Source organism: Gossypium raimondii, chromosome 12 (assembly GCF_025698545.1).
Source record: "Gossypium raimondii isolate GPD5lz chromosome 12, ASM2569854v1, whole genome shotgun sequence".
Taxonomy (NCBI): Eukaryota; Viridiplantae; Streptophyta; class Magnoliopsida; order Malvales; family Malvaceae; genus Gossypium; species Gossypium raimondii.
In genome coordinates this window covers 55,051,773-55,064,703 of record NC_068576.1, presented here as the reverse complement: position 1 = coordinate 55,064,703, position 12,931 = coordinate 55,051,773, and positions in this window count along the sequence as shown.

The window sequence follows — 12,931 nt, the reverse complement described above, 5'->3', positions numbered from 1 at the left end:
TAAGGTTCCTTAATGGCATACCATTAATATCCTAGTAGTTCTAATCTCGTCTACTTGGGCAAATTATATTATGCACATATATCACTTTTACACTTTTCGCACAATGCTTCTATATACTTTACAATTTAATCCTTGCACCGATAATCCGTATACTTATATCTTCACTATCGTTAATACATGTAATATATTTCTAAATTCATTATTCATCCATAATTCACTAATAATCCTTATCATGTATTTCACATATCATTTTATATATTTTGTATTTGAGTATTTAGCACAAAATTTCATGTATCAATATATATTACTTTTAATAACACATATAACATAATTCAATACTAACACATATTTCTCATTCAATTCCATAAAGTTACTTACCTCAATATTTACTTAATTAAGCTCAATATCAAATAATAATCAATTTCAATCTCTTAGGTCCATTTATCGCTTACTTTTCTTAATCAATTTAGGGAACAATTACGGAATTGAGTACTTCCTTTTCACTATGTTTTGCACATAATCACATATCACATATCACACATCAAAGCCATAGCCCATCCATGGTTTTACACGGAAGCACATATCACACCGATGTCATATCCCAGATATGGTCTTATAAGGAAATCACATATCACATATTGCCATGGTCCAACCATGGTCTTTTCCGTCAATGCTTATGAGTCACTGAACTAAAGTACTCAATCCAATGTTCCACTAAATTAGAACTTTTTATTCAAGCATTCATAATTTCACAATTATCTCAGTTTCATAACATTCATATACAATAGCATACCATAGCTGTAATAACCTGAATTTTTAGTGGTGTCGGAATGGTGATTCGAGATCACTAAATCTGACAAACGAGTAGAAAATATTATAAATTTAGTAAGTATAAGTTAAATGTGAAGTTAGGAAAATTTTTGAAATAGTGAATAGTGTACTAGGAATAAATATTAAAATAATTAAAATAAAAAAACGAGGTATCGAGACCTCAAAGATTTTAAACCGAGCCATAAATATTTTTAGAAATATTTATAGAGTGTCATTGAGTTGGTATTAAAGTTTCGTTAGAAAATTTTAACGTTTGGATAGTTAATTAACTAAAAGGACTAAACTGGGAATAGTGTAAAATTTGTTAAATTGTGATTAAATAGCTTAAGTGACTAAAGTGGAGGGATTTAAAGGCTATTAGGCCCAAATTATATGGGCTGGACGGTTGGGTAAGAAAAATCAGCAGAATGTAAGGAGAAACAGGGCAAAATTGGAAACTTAACAAATTAAACATTTAAAACAAAGACAAAAGTGAAAATCTAGAGATCTCTTCACAATTTATCAGCAAAAACGCCATAGGAGGTCTGGAATAAGCTGGTTTTCATATTTTTGAATCATGTAAGTTTAATTCTTGATTATTTCTTCTAATTTTTGTGATTTTGATACTTTTACAATTAGGTCCAACTAATTATTTCATTAGTTTTTGATTCCATGGCTGATTTTGAAAGTTACCATTGATTAGTGTTGGATTTTATGATTAATAAACATGAAATTGAAGCTTTAATTTTGTTATATGATGATTTTATTAAGTAATTTTGATAGAAATTGATTTTAGGGACCTAATTGTGAAAAAGTTGGGAATTAAGGTTTGGTGTTGCGGTTTTGAGTATGAAAGGCTATGTAGTAGTCTAAAATAGTTGGAAAAGGTGTTAATTGAGAAAAATTAGATCAATTGAGGGTTAATTGAGTAGGGATCAAATTGTAAAAATTGTAAAGTTTGGGGTAAAAGTGTAACTTCGAAAATTAAAGGGTATAAATTGTGAAATGAATTAGAATTGAATTAAATGCTGATGAATGAATAAATTTGCATTTTAGATCGAGAACACAAACAAGTCGAGGAAAAGAAAAAGTAGTCGATTAGTCCACGAACTTTTACAAATTCGCAAATCGATCCGTAAGTTCATATGGCTGAAATTTAATGATTAAATGTTAATTTCATGAATTATACAATGTATGGTGAAATGTATTTATTGTTGAAATGAGAATAAAATAAAATGTGAAAATCGAATAAATGATCAAATTAAGTGGAGCGTCGGATTTGAGTACTTACGATCAAGTGACAAAGTGATAAGTGGTAGTTTTAGCTACACTTATCTGATCAAGAAACAAAGTGATAAGTGGTTACACTTATCGATCAAGAAACAAAGTGATAAGTGGTTACACTTATCGATCAAGAAACAAAGTGATAAGTGGCTACACTTATCGATCAAGTGATAAAGTGATAAGTGGTAGCTTCACTACACTTATCGATCAAGTGGTAAAGTGATAAGTTGTAGCCTAGCTACACTTATCTGATCAAGGACAAGTGATAAGAGGTCATATGGCAAAGTGAAAGTGAAGTACTCAAATTTCCATAACCGTTCCTTAATTTTGATCAAAGATGGTAAGTGACAAATGGGCCCAAAGGAATTATGGTAAAAGAATAAGTAGTAGTGAGTTTATACCAAGGAACTCACCAAAGATTGTGGTTGACAGGTAAATTTAGTAATGGTGTATATTGTATAAGTGTACAAGTGTTTGGTAAGATTTATGTTTTATGCCTATGAACTTACTAAGCTTTTCTATAAGCTTACATGTGTGTGTTTATTGTTTTTGTAGATTAACGTATTTATAAATTCGGAGGATCGGATCTACATCAAGAATCACACTACCCAGATATACTCCGGTAGTTTATGTTAAGCAACTTTTTGGATTTATATGGCATGTATAGGGAATTGAAGTAAAAAGTAAATTTGAATGTTATGGTTGCGTTAGATATCGAAATATATACATGTTTTTAGTTTGAAATGGTTGATTGGTTGAACTTCATTAGTATTTAAATGAAGTAGATGAAATACTGGAATTGGTTGTGATTTGAAATTTGCAGGGAAGGTTAGACAATTATAAAGGGGTTATATTGAATTTTTTTTAAAAATTGCAATGGAGCAGTTCTTGGACAGCAGCATTGATGTAACTTTTAAAAATCACCAAAAATAGTGGAAATAGAATTAGAAGTTGAGTGAGATATGAAATTAAAGCTGAAAGAGTCTACTTTCATAGGAAAGAAGTGGAGTAAGCAAAAGAATTATATACTTTTAGATATTTGAATTTTAGTGAAACAGGGCAAGAATGTTTTGAAGTCTCCTGTTCTGACTTTAGAAATTCATTAAAAATTGTACAGAAGGAATTTTGAGTTATAATTTATATGTATAGACTCCTTAATGAGTCTATTTTCAGTAGAAATAAGTTTAATCACCATATGAAGCCTTTAATAAGAGATAATTAAATTTTAGTGATGAGTGGTTAGGATAGTCGATTAGTGAAACAGGGGAGACTTCAACTAATAAACTGTACTAATTGGCTAAAGAAAAAATTCTGAAAATTTTATGGTGAATAGATATATGAGTCTAGTTTTATGGAAAATTTACGGATCTAAATTTCGAGTTTCGTAGCTTGAATTATAATTATTTTAGTGACTGCTGTATAGGAGGACAGCTTTATTATGAATGATGAAATTAAATTTGAAAGTAAATTTTTATGCCCCGAACTTTTAAGTTAAGTCAAGTAACGCCTCATGCTCGACTCCGGCCATGGTCTCGGGTAAGGGGTGTTACAATAGCATTCATGAAATTTTCATAACAAGTCATTAAATTTAGCCATATGAACTTACCTGGGTGAATCAATAGTATTTGTAAAAATTCAGGGACTAGTTTGATATTTTCTCTTTTCCGCGTTTATCTTTGGATTCTCGATATAATATAAAATTTTCTATTCATTAGCATCCAATTCAATACTAATTCACTTCGCAATTTATGCCCTTAAATTTTAAAAATTACACTTTTACCCTAAAATTTATAGTTTTTACAATTTAGTCCCTACTCAATTAAAACTTTAATGGAACTAATTTTTCCTCAAATAACACATTATCTAATCATTTTAGGGTATTATACAGCCTTTGATATTCATAATTTCTGTACAAAACCCCAATTTCTAGCTTTTTCACAATTAGGTCCTAAAATCATTTTCTACTAAAATCACTTAATAAAATCATAATATAATGAAATTTAAGCTTCAAATCTATGATAATTCATCATAAAATTCTATTAATCACTCATGTTAACTTTAAAAATCATTCATAGAATAAAAACAAATGAATTCAATAGTTGGACTTAATTGTAAAAGTCACAAAACATGAAAAATTACAAAGAAAAAGCAAAAATTGAACTTAGGTCATGAAAATATGAAAAAACAGCTTGAAAACCCTCTCCTATGGCGTTTTGGCTGAAGAAAATGTTGAAATCTCTAGATTTTTCAATTTTGTCTTTGTTTTATATGTTTAAATTGCAAATTTTCCAATTTTGCCCTTGTTTCTCCTTATTTTCTTGCTGATTTTTTTCCCAAACTGTCCAGCCCATATAAATTGGGCCTAATTTCCTTTTAAATCCCTCCTTATCAGTCACTTAAGCTATTTAATCACAATTTAACAAATTTTGCAATGTTTTCAATTTAGTCCTTTTTAATTAATTGACTATCCCAATGTTAAAATTTTCTGATGAAACTTTAATACTAACTCAATGACACTCCATAAATATTTATAAAAATATTTATGGCTCGACTTATGAAATCGAGGTCTCGATACCTCGTTTTAGACCCTATTACCTATTAAATTCTTTTTAAATCACAAAATTTACTAATTCAAAAATAATTCTAAATTCACACTTGACCCATAATTCTTAATTTATTAAATTTTTAAACTTACTTGTTGAATTTAGTGATCCCAAATCACTGTTTCTGACACTACTGAAAATTGGGTTGTTACACCCCATAATTTATACCGTAGACTATATCGATATAATTTAATTGAATATTAGAAATAATAATATGTCAAACCCAAATATTATTTAACCAAACTTAAAACTAAAATATATATGTTTATATCTTGGCAGTATAGATAATTGAAATTCATCGACTAATATTAATAACTTTAAAATAAGCAATTATGCACTAAGAAAAGGAATCAAAATAGGCGGCACAATTGGTAAAATTCAACAGCAATTATGATGCAGAACATTAATCATGAAAGATTAATTCATCTTGCACCAAAGCACCCATTAAATTGAATATATAACCATAACAAAAAAAAAAAAACTTCAACGATATTCATCAAAACTTAATTTCACCAATTAAACTATAAAAGATATCTTATTGAATAATGGTTATAAACACCTATTCACGTCAACTATAATCATGCATTTATCCTCAAAATCATTGATATGCTTATAATATATAAACACACAATATATACACAATTATAATAATAGAAAAATAATATGTAAACTCAAATTTATATTCATGACTAAAGACATTATTATAAAACTTCTTTATACGCACAAATACTTAAAAAAATCCATAACCATCAAATATAAAAGAATCTCAAATTGTATAAAAGCCTTCATATGAGCAACCACTTAAGAAAATTCATAGTCACCATATTAAAAAATCTCAAATATTTTAATTTTAATCAGATTCCATAAGGACTAAAACTTATATAAAATAATTATAGCAAAAACCAAAAGTAATCATTCGTGTATATGAAGTGAATTCAATGGTTTTATATAATTCATCATGAATAAAGACAAAAGATGATAATTCCATATACATTTAACCACAAATAGAAAATGTAAAACAAATAGCGCTAAAGAAAACATCTTAACAACATTTTTTATTCGATTATCAAGAGAATTAACTTTCAAAACCAATTATACAATCCAATTGGAATTCTTCAATTGCAAAAAGTTGTAAGTCTATAACTTTAATCTAATAATGATTTTAACCAAAATTTATAAAATAATTGTGCGAAAAGAAGAGAAAGAAATCTCACAAATCAATTTTTATCAATTGATTATAAATAAATAAATAAATAAACCTTCATCTTTCGAATAGCATATGCAAATATTAAACTAGTTTATATTTATAAAACCCTAAAACTTTATTTAAAGAATCAAAACCAAAAATTTTATCAAGAATCTCAAAGATTCAACATAATATATAATTAAAATATCAAATCCATAAATTTAAAAAAGAAAAACGAATTAATCTAAAAATAATAAAGAATCAATTCGTTCTCAATGATTCAACATGATGAAGCTCGGATGCCACTTGTTAGAATTGTAAAATAAATCTAAAATAAAACTTAATAAACCAGGATCTATCATGTCAAATCATCAAGAATAAATCAAAAACAAAACTAGATGTGGAAGCATATCTGAATCCATGAATTCTTTGAAATCTACGGATTTTGGGAATTTGATCTTCCAAATTAGCATACAAGAAATTCAGAGAATATTTGATCTCTGTTTCCTAAGCATGGATATTAGAAAAGATATATTGTGTATAATTTTGGGACCATAACCCTAATATATTTAACTTTGGCACATTAGTCCTAATTCCTAATTAGTCCATCGTTAATTAGAAATTGATTAGAACTTAATTACTAGAGTATCTATACATATTTGACTCATACTTTATTTAACAATTAAAGCTCAATAAAACTTTAACCAAATTAGATCATTTTTAAATTGGGCTAACCTATCATAATAGTAGATAATAACATGTAATTACCCTTATTATATATTTGATATCCATATTTTCTAACAGTTGAATCATGAATTTTATTCAACTCCCACAAATGACGTCAACCATTTCAATCATTTTAAAATATAATTAAATTATGAAAGTTTCAGAGCTTGCAAGATGTTTTCTAATACTTAAAAGATTGATAATAGAAAAAACCATATGAGGTTATAAAAGGAGGACAATACATGAAGGAGATGACCCCTCATGAGATATTAATACTTATCCTTATGTTTAGTCCCCGAGAGTATTGTGAAAGAGAGGTTGTTTTGTGAGGTAATCCCCCATATCAAGTTCAACCATTAACACTTGAGAACCGAAACTGTACTAATATGATTATATAAAGTAACTAAGGAAATTACAATTACACAACGTGGAGTACAGGACAAATGAAAATGAAATGATGAAGATTTGCTTGCGATTGTGAGCGTAAAATATAAGTGACTAAAAAAACAAAAGGGGGTCCCTATAGACTGACACTGATGAGTCATGCCCCCCCGACCCAGTCAAATTAACTACGTACCAACAAATAAAGTGAAATTGAATGGCTTCGGTTCAATCATCAACCGTCCGTTTCCGTGTCGGAGCCGCCCATTATCATTCCTACATGGCACGTGCACCGCCCCAAAATCACTGCATCCTGACCCGATGCTTTGGATAGATGCCTGTGTATTTGAAATGGTCAAATGTGACTCGGATTTTGAACTGAGTCACGTGCATTGCCGGGGATCACATACAATCTAATCCAAATCACTTACTAAAAAGAAAAAGAAATGGTCATTCTTCACTTTCCGCACATTTTTTTTATTTTAGTTTTTACCCTTATATTTTGATAAAATTTATTATTTATCTTTTTCATATCTTTCGATTTAAAATTCTAATCTAATCATTAATATTGTGTTAGTATTTTTAAATCTTTTTAAATTTAATTAATTTTTCTTTGTTAACCATATACCACATTATGTAAAACCGATATGCTAAATTGATAAATTTTAATGAAAATGCTTATAAAATTATTGATTAATAGATTGAGATCGAAAAAGAATAAATTTTATCTCTTTTAGCAAAACTTTTAAGTTCAAACACTAACTGCCAAACTGAGAATTTAACCTATACATTTTAAGTATAGAAATTAACTTCCAAACTTTGTTATTGATGTTAATCTTTTAACTTAATTGTTTTTACTAGGGATACAAAATTGTAAATTTATAATTTAATTCCTTTAAAATTAAAAAATACTTTTAATCCTTTAAAATTTTTATAATTTAATTCTCATAAAAATTGAAATATTTTTTATGCAATCACACATTTAAACCCACAAAATATATAGGATTGTTATGCATATCTTGATTAGGTGGAAGGAAGACTTTTACTTAAAAGATCCAAATCTATCTCCTTTTCCTTTCCTTGTCCACATTCTTAGTTATCGCTTTTAGAAGATTTAGTTTAAATATTTTTTTTTAATTTGCAAACTATGTAACTTTTATGCTATTTTTTTATTATTAATATAACAATAGGAGGGAAAAATATTAATACACGTGTTAAAATAGTTAGACTATTAGTTAAGCTTTTGGATGAGTCGGTGTTACGCTTAACTAGGTCATCAAGTCGGCTAGAAAGTTAAGGAAACCTTTATCCATGATTAAAATATGTAATATTATTTGATGATGTTTTAGTTTTTTCACTTAAAAACCAATAAAAATATATATAGTAGGATTTCGATTTACACAAATTGCATTAGCAATTTCTTAAAATAAAGCTTTATTTTAACCATAAATTTCTATTATTTAAGCTCCTCAATCGGGTCACCAACTTGATTAGGAAGTTACGAAATGCCCTTCCATAAATTTTAGTCTTTTCATTTAAAAACCAATAAAAATATGCATATAAGCGTGGTTTGAACCTACATCAATGTTATTAGTAAATCTTTTAATTTACCACTAAACTAAAACCTTATTTTGATATTTTTATGATTTTAATTTTATTATGCTCACTTTTTTGTTTTAGTATCGTATATATTTCACTTCAAACTATATGTTTCATTATTTATTACATGTTATTTTAAACACATATTTATGACCTTAATTTGTGATTTCTATACACATACTGCGTGTGATAAGATTTCTAATATATTAAAAAGAAACTTTGAATTGGTAGACACTAGGTTCTTATGTTTTCTTTTCTTTCTTTTAATTAAATAAAACGTTTTATTCTTATTTGTATTTATAAACTTAAGTTTTTGAGTTTCTCCGAAAGTAATTTACTTTTTTTAAAGACTTAATTGAACAAAGTGAATTAGTTTAAAGGCTTTTATACGTAAATTATGGTAATTTAATCAATGCAAAAATCAACAAATTGTCATCTCAATAACAAAAGGAAAGCAGGAATCAAGGTGGAAGTTGCATCAACGTGGAAGATAGAAAATCCATTCATTTGGATGGCTAAAGAGAGAGTAGGAATGAGGGATTCTTTTAGTATTTTGTAGTCTTAATATTGAAATCAACTCTTAAATAAAAATAAAAACTCGTCTTTAATCTACAAAATTCAAACTTTGCTCAAAGGAAAAAGAAGAAAGAAGTATGATTATGAAGGAGTGTTAGAGTAATTAAGAGTGGGTTGAAGTAGTTAATTTGTTTAGAATTTGTTATTCTCTCAATTCTGGAATGATAAATCAGATCTAGTCTCTCTTTTTAGTACAGTCTTTCAATGAGGAAATTGCATGGAGTACAAAGTCGTACCAACATAAGCATTTTTCTGTACTTTGAAGAGTTGAAAAACTTCAACCATGATCTATCACCATTTAAATTGTGTGGCGCAAGTGCTAAATATTGTACTTTTTAAATGTCTAATAATCTTTAAAATTTTATTATTTGAAAATATGTTTCATCAATTATTATCCTAATTTAACAAGCTCAATTCGAATTAAATCATGGAATAATTTGTTTTGCAGTTTGGATAGATTTGATCAAATTTAAAAAATGATCACATGTTGATAAAATAATAAGTGCAAAGGCAAATTGGTGATGTCGACATAAATGATGAACGCCCTAACATTTGTCACTAATAATCATTAGCATGTCACTGTTGTCGGTGTCAATGCCTTGTGTACATCTTATTTCTTTAGCTAACGCACTCGCAGAAAGACCTAAAATACAAGTCCATTCAATTTGCAAAGCCATAAAATATAAACAATTTTTTTATTAATATATATTATCATTAATTAATTCAATCAAATTATAAAAATAATATTAAGAAGTGTAAATGAACAAAGCGAGGTGTTTTTTTAACAATTTCATTATAAATTTTAATCACAAATAAGAGGATAATACGCTTCAGCGCACTTAAACCAACGTCTTCTTGCATTAACAACAATATCCATACCAATTAAAATAAACCGATTTAAATTAATGAATATAGCAATGTTCATCATTGACATTAATTACTTAACTGTATCAATACACTTGTTTGTCCGGTTGAAAAAGAGTCGTATGTATTATAAAAATATACATAAACTTTGAATTTTGTGATAATTTTTGAAGTTATAGAATACTCTTTTCCAGTTTTCCATTTTAAAATTTAAATTTAAATATAATTTTCTTGTCAATAATAATAACAAAAACACTAAATCATCAAATTTAATAAATATTTTGCATTAAAATCATGAAATCAAAATCAATATATTTAAAACCAATTTTGAAGTATACCACCAATTTTCTATTTAAATAAAATCAATTTTAATTACTCCATTGAATAAATATTAAACTCGCAAATATTGTTTCATGTCATATTTAACTAGTCAATCCTTTATTAAATAAAATATTTTCAAAACTTTCTTTTTAATTTATAAATCATTCACATCTATTTTAATATAATTGATTTATATCCATACACAATTAAATCTCTCTAAATCAAACATTTTGAAATAATAAAATTTACATCATTTTGAAAGAGTTAGAACACAAATAATCTAGATTTATTTTATAAATATTATTTCCAAAATAGAAAGCATAAATATTAAATTATTTTATAATTTAATATTTTTTATTTGATCCACATAAATATTAAATAAGCACAATCAAATATAGGATAAAGTTTGTTGATGAGGGTATCAACAAGGGTAGAGACAGAAAGAAGAATATAATAATGTTAAGGAAGGTCGGTTCACTCTAGTGGGGTGGAAGATCAGCTCCTTCCTCATCGTGCTAAATGGTATATATAGTGGAGGTCACGTGCTTGGAATTGCTGATGTGGTAAACCTGCTACCAATAAGCCATCATTGTGGAGTGCATGGGGGGATGTATGTGATGGGAATCATTCTATCATTCCTTCCGAACAATGGTATAGGTTTGTTATGTTCAAGTAGGAATTGGTGGCCTAAAGTGCGTATCCACATTAAGAGTGTTCTTACTAGAAAAACGGATGCCCTAAGAAGCATGTGGCCAGCTCACGAAGACAGATAGACAAGATCTTTCTAAAGGGAGCGGATAATTCGTTCGTAAGGATGAATGACCAAAAACCTTCAAGGAAATCAAGAGGATGGGTGGAAGTAAACCTTCTAAGATGTTATGTAACACCCCTAACCCGTATTCGTCGTCGGAACAGGGTTTAAGAGCATTACCAAAGTTTACAGATCAATCTCAGATATTTTATATTACTTAACATTCATATCAAAAATTAATCATATCATCCCTTGTATGAGCCCTCGAGGCCCAAAACATACATTAAAAACAAGTCGGGACTAAATCGAAATCTCAAAGAATTTTTCGCCAAATTTCACAATTTTTCCAAGGTACAAGGGACACACACCCGTGTGGTCAGGCCATGTAGCTCACACGGCCAAATGACACACCCGTGTCTTATACCGTCTGGTATTTAAAGTAAGGTACACGACCGTGTAACTCTCTGACTGGCAATATATTTAAATATGGGGGTCACGTACAACAAATTCTTTTAATCCAAAATCCCAACTAACAACTTGATGTTTTCATTTAATCTCTCTTTAAATCGTATTCAGATACATTCTCTAGTATATTTGTTTAGCCGAACAAATTCTCGCTCGTATTTAGATATAGTCATATTCCCCTGCTTGAGCTCTAAAAATTCTTTCTTTTTCTGATAAAAAAATCTCTGGCTAATCCACTTCTTTTTTTAATTCTGTTTGGAAAAATTCCCAAGTAACATTTTCCCTCGGTACAATAGAAATAAAGGTATTCCACCACTGGTAGGCTGAGTCTTTTAACAGAGATACAACACATTTCAAACATTCTTCAGGTGTACAAGATAATTCATCCAAAACCCTGATTGTATTTTCTAGCCAAAATTCAGCCCTTTCCGGATCATTATCGGCAGTAGCCCTGAATTCTTCTGCCCCATATTTCCGAATTTTATCTCCTGGAGGCTTACCAATTCTAACAGATTCAATACCTTGTGGCATATCGGGAATCAGTTGAGGAGCAGGATGGGAAGGTTGTTGTACAGCAAGATTTGTTCTCAAGAATTTTGTAAACCACTCATTCATAATTTGAAAGAAGGCTTCTTTTGGCTCCTAACATCGGCCCTCAGATTCGGGCCTCCTACTGCTACTAGATGCAGCACTTTGAACTGAAGCTGAAGCATTACTCTCAGCTTCCTCGGATTCAGCTCTAGCTCGGTTGGACGACATTACTATATGAAAAACACATTTAAAATGGTTAGGAGATATCACACTATCACAAGTAATATAATGGCATGTATAGCTAAACTCGTACTTGCTACGTTAGTCCAAGAATCAGTTAAATCATAGCTCTGATACCAATAAATGTAACACCTCTAACCCATATCCGTCGCCAAAATAGGGTTTAAAAACATTACTGGAGTTTACAGATCAATCTCAGATATTTAATATTACTTAACATTCATATTAGAAATTAATCATATCATCCATTGTATGAGCCCTCGAGGACCAAAACATACATTAGAAATAAGTCGAGACTAAATCGGAATCTCAGAGATTTTTCGCAAAATTTCTCAAGATTTCTAAGGTGCAGGGAACACACGCCCATGTGGTCAGTGTAACACCCCTTAACCCTAAACCATCGCCGGAACAGGGTTACAGAGCATTACGGAATATATCAGATAACTTATAACTAGTTCACAAATAAATAACAGATATAGCATACCTGTATCAAATATGTCATATTAGTTCCATTTCATACTTATAACCAATTTAAACATCATTCTACAACCACAATCACAAAACTCTTATACTTAACCTATACATCACTTAGGT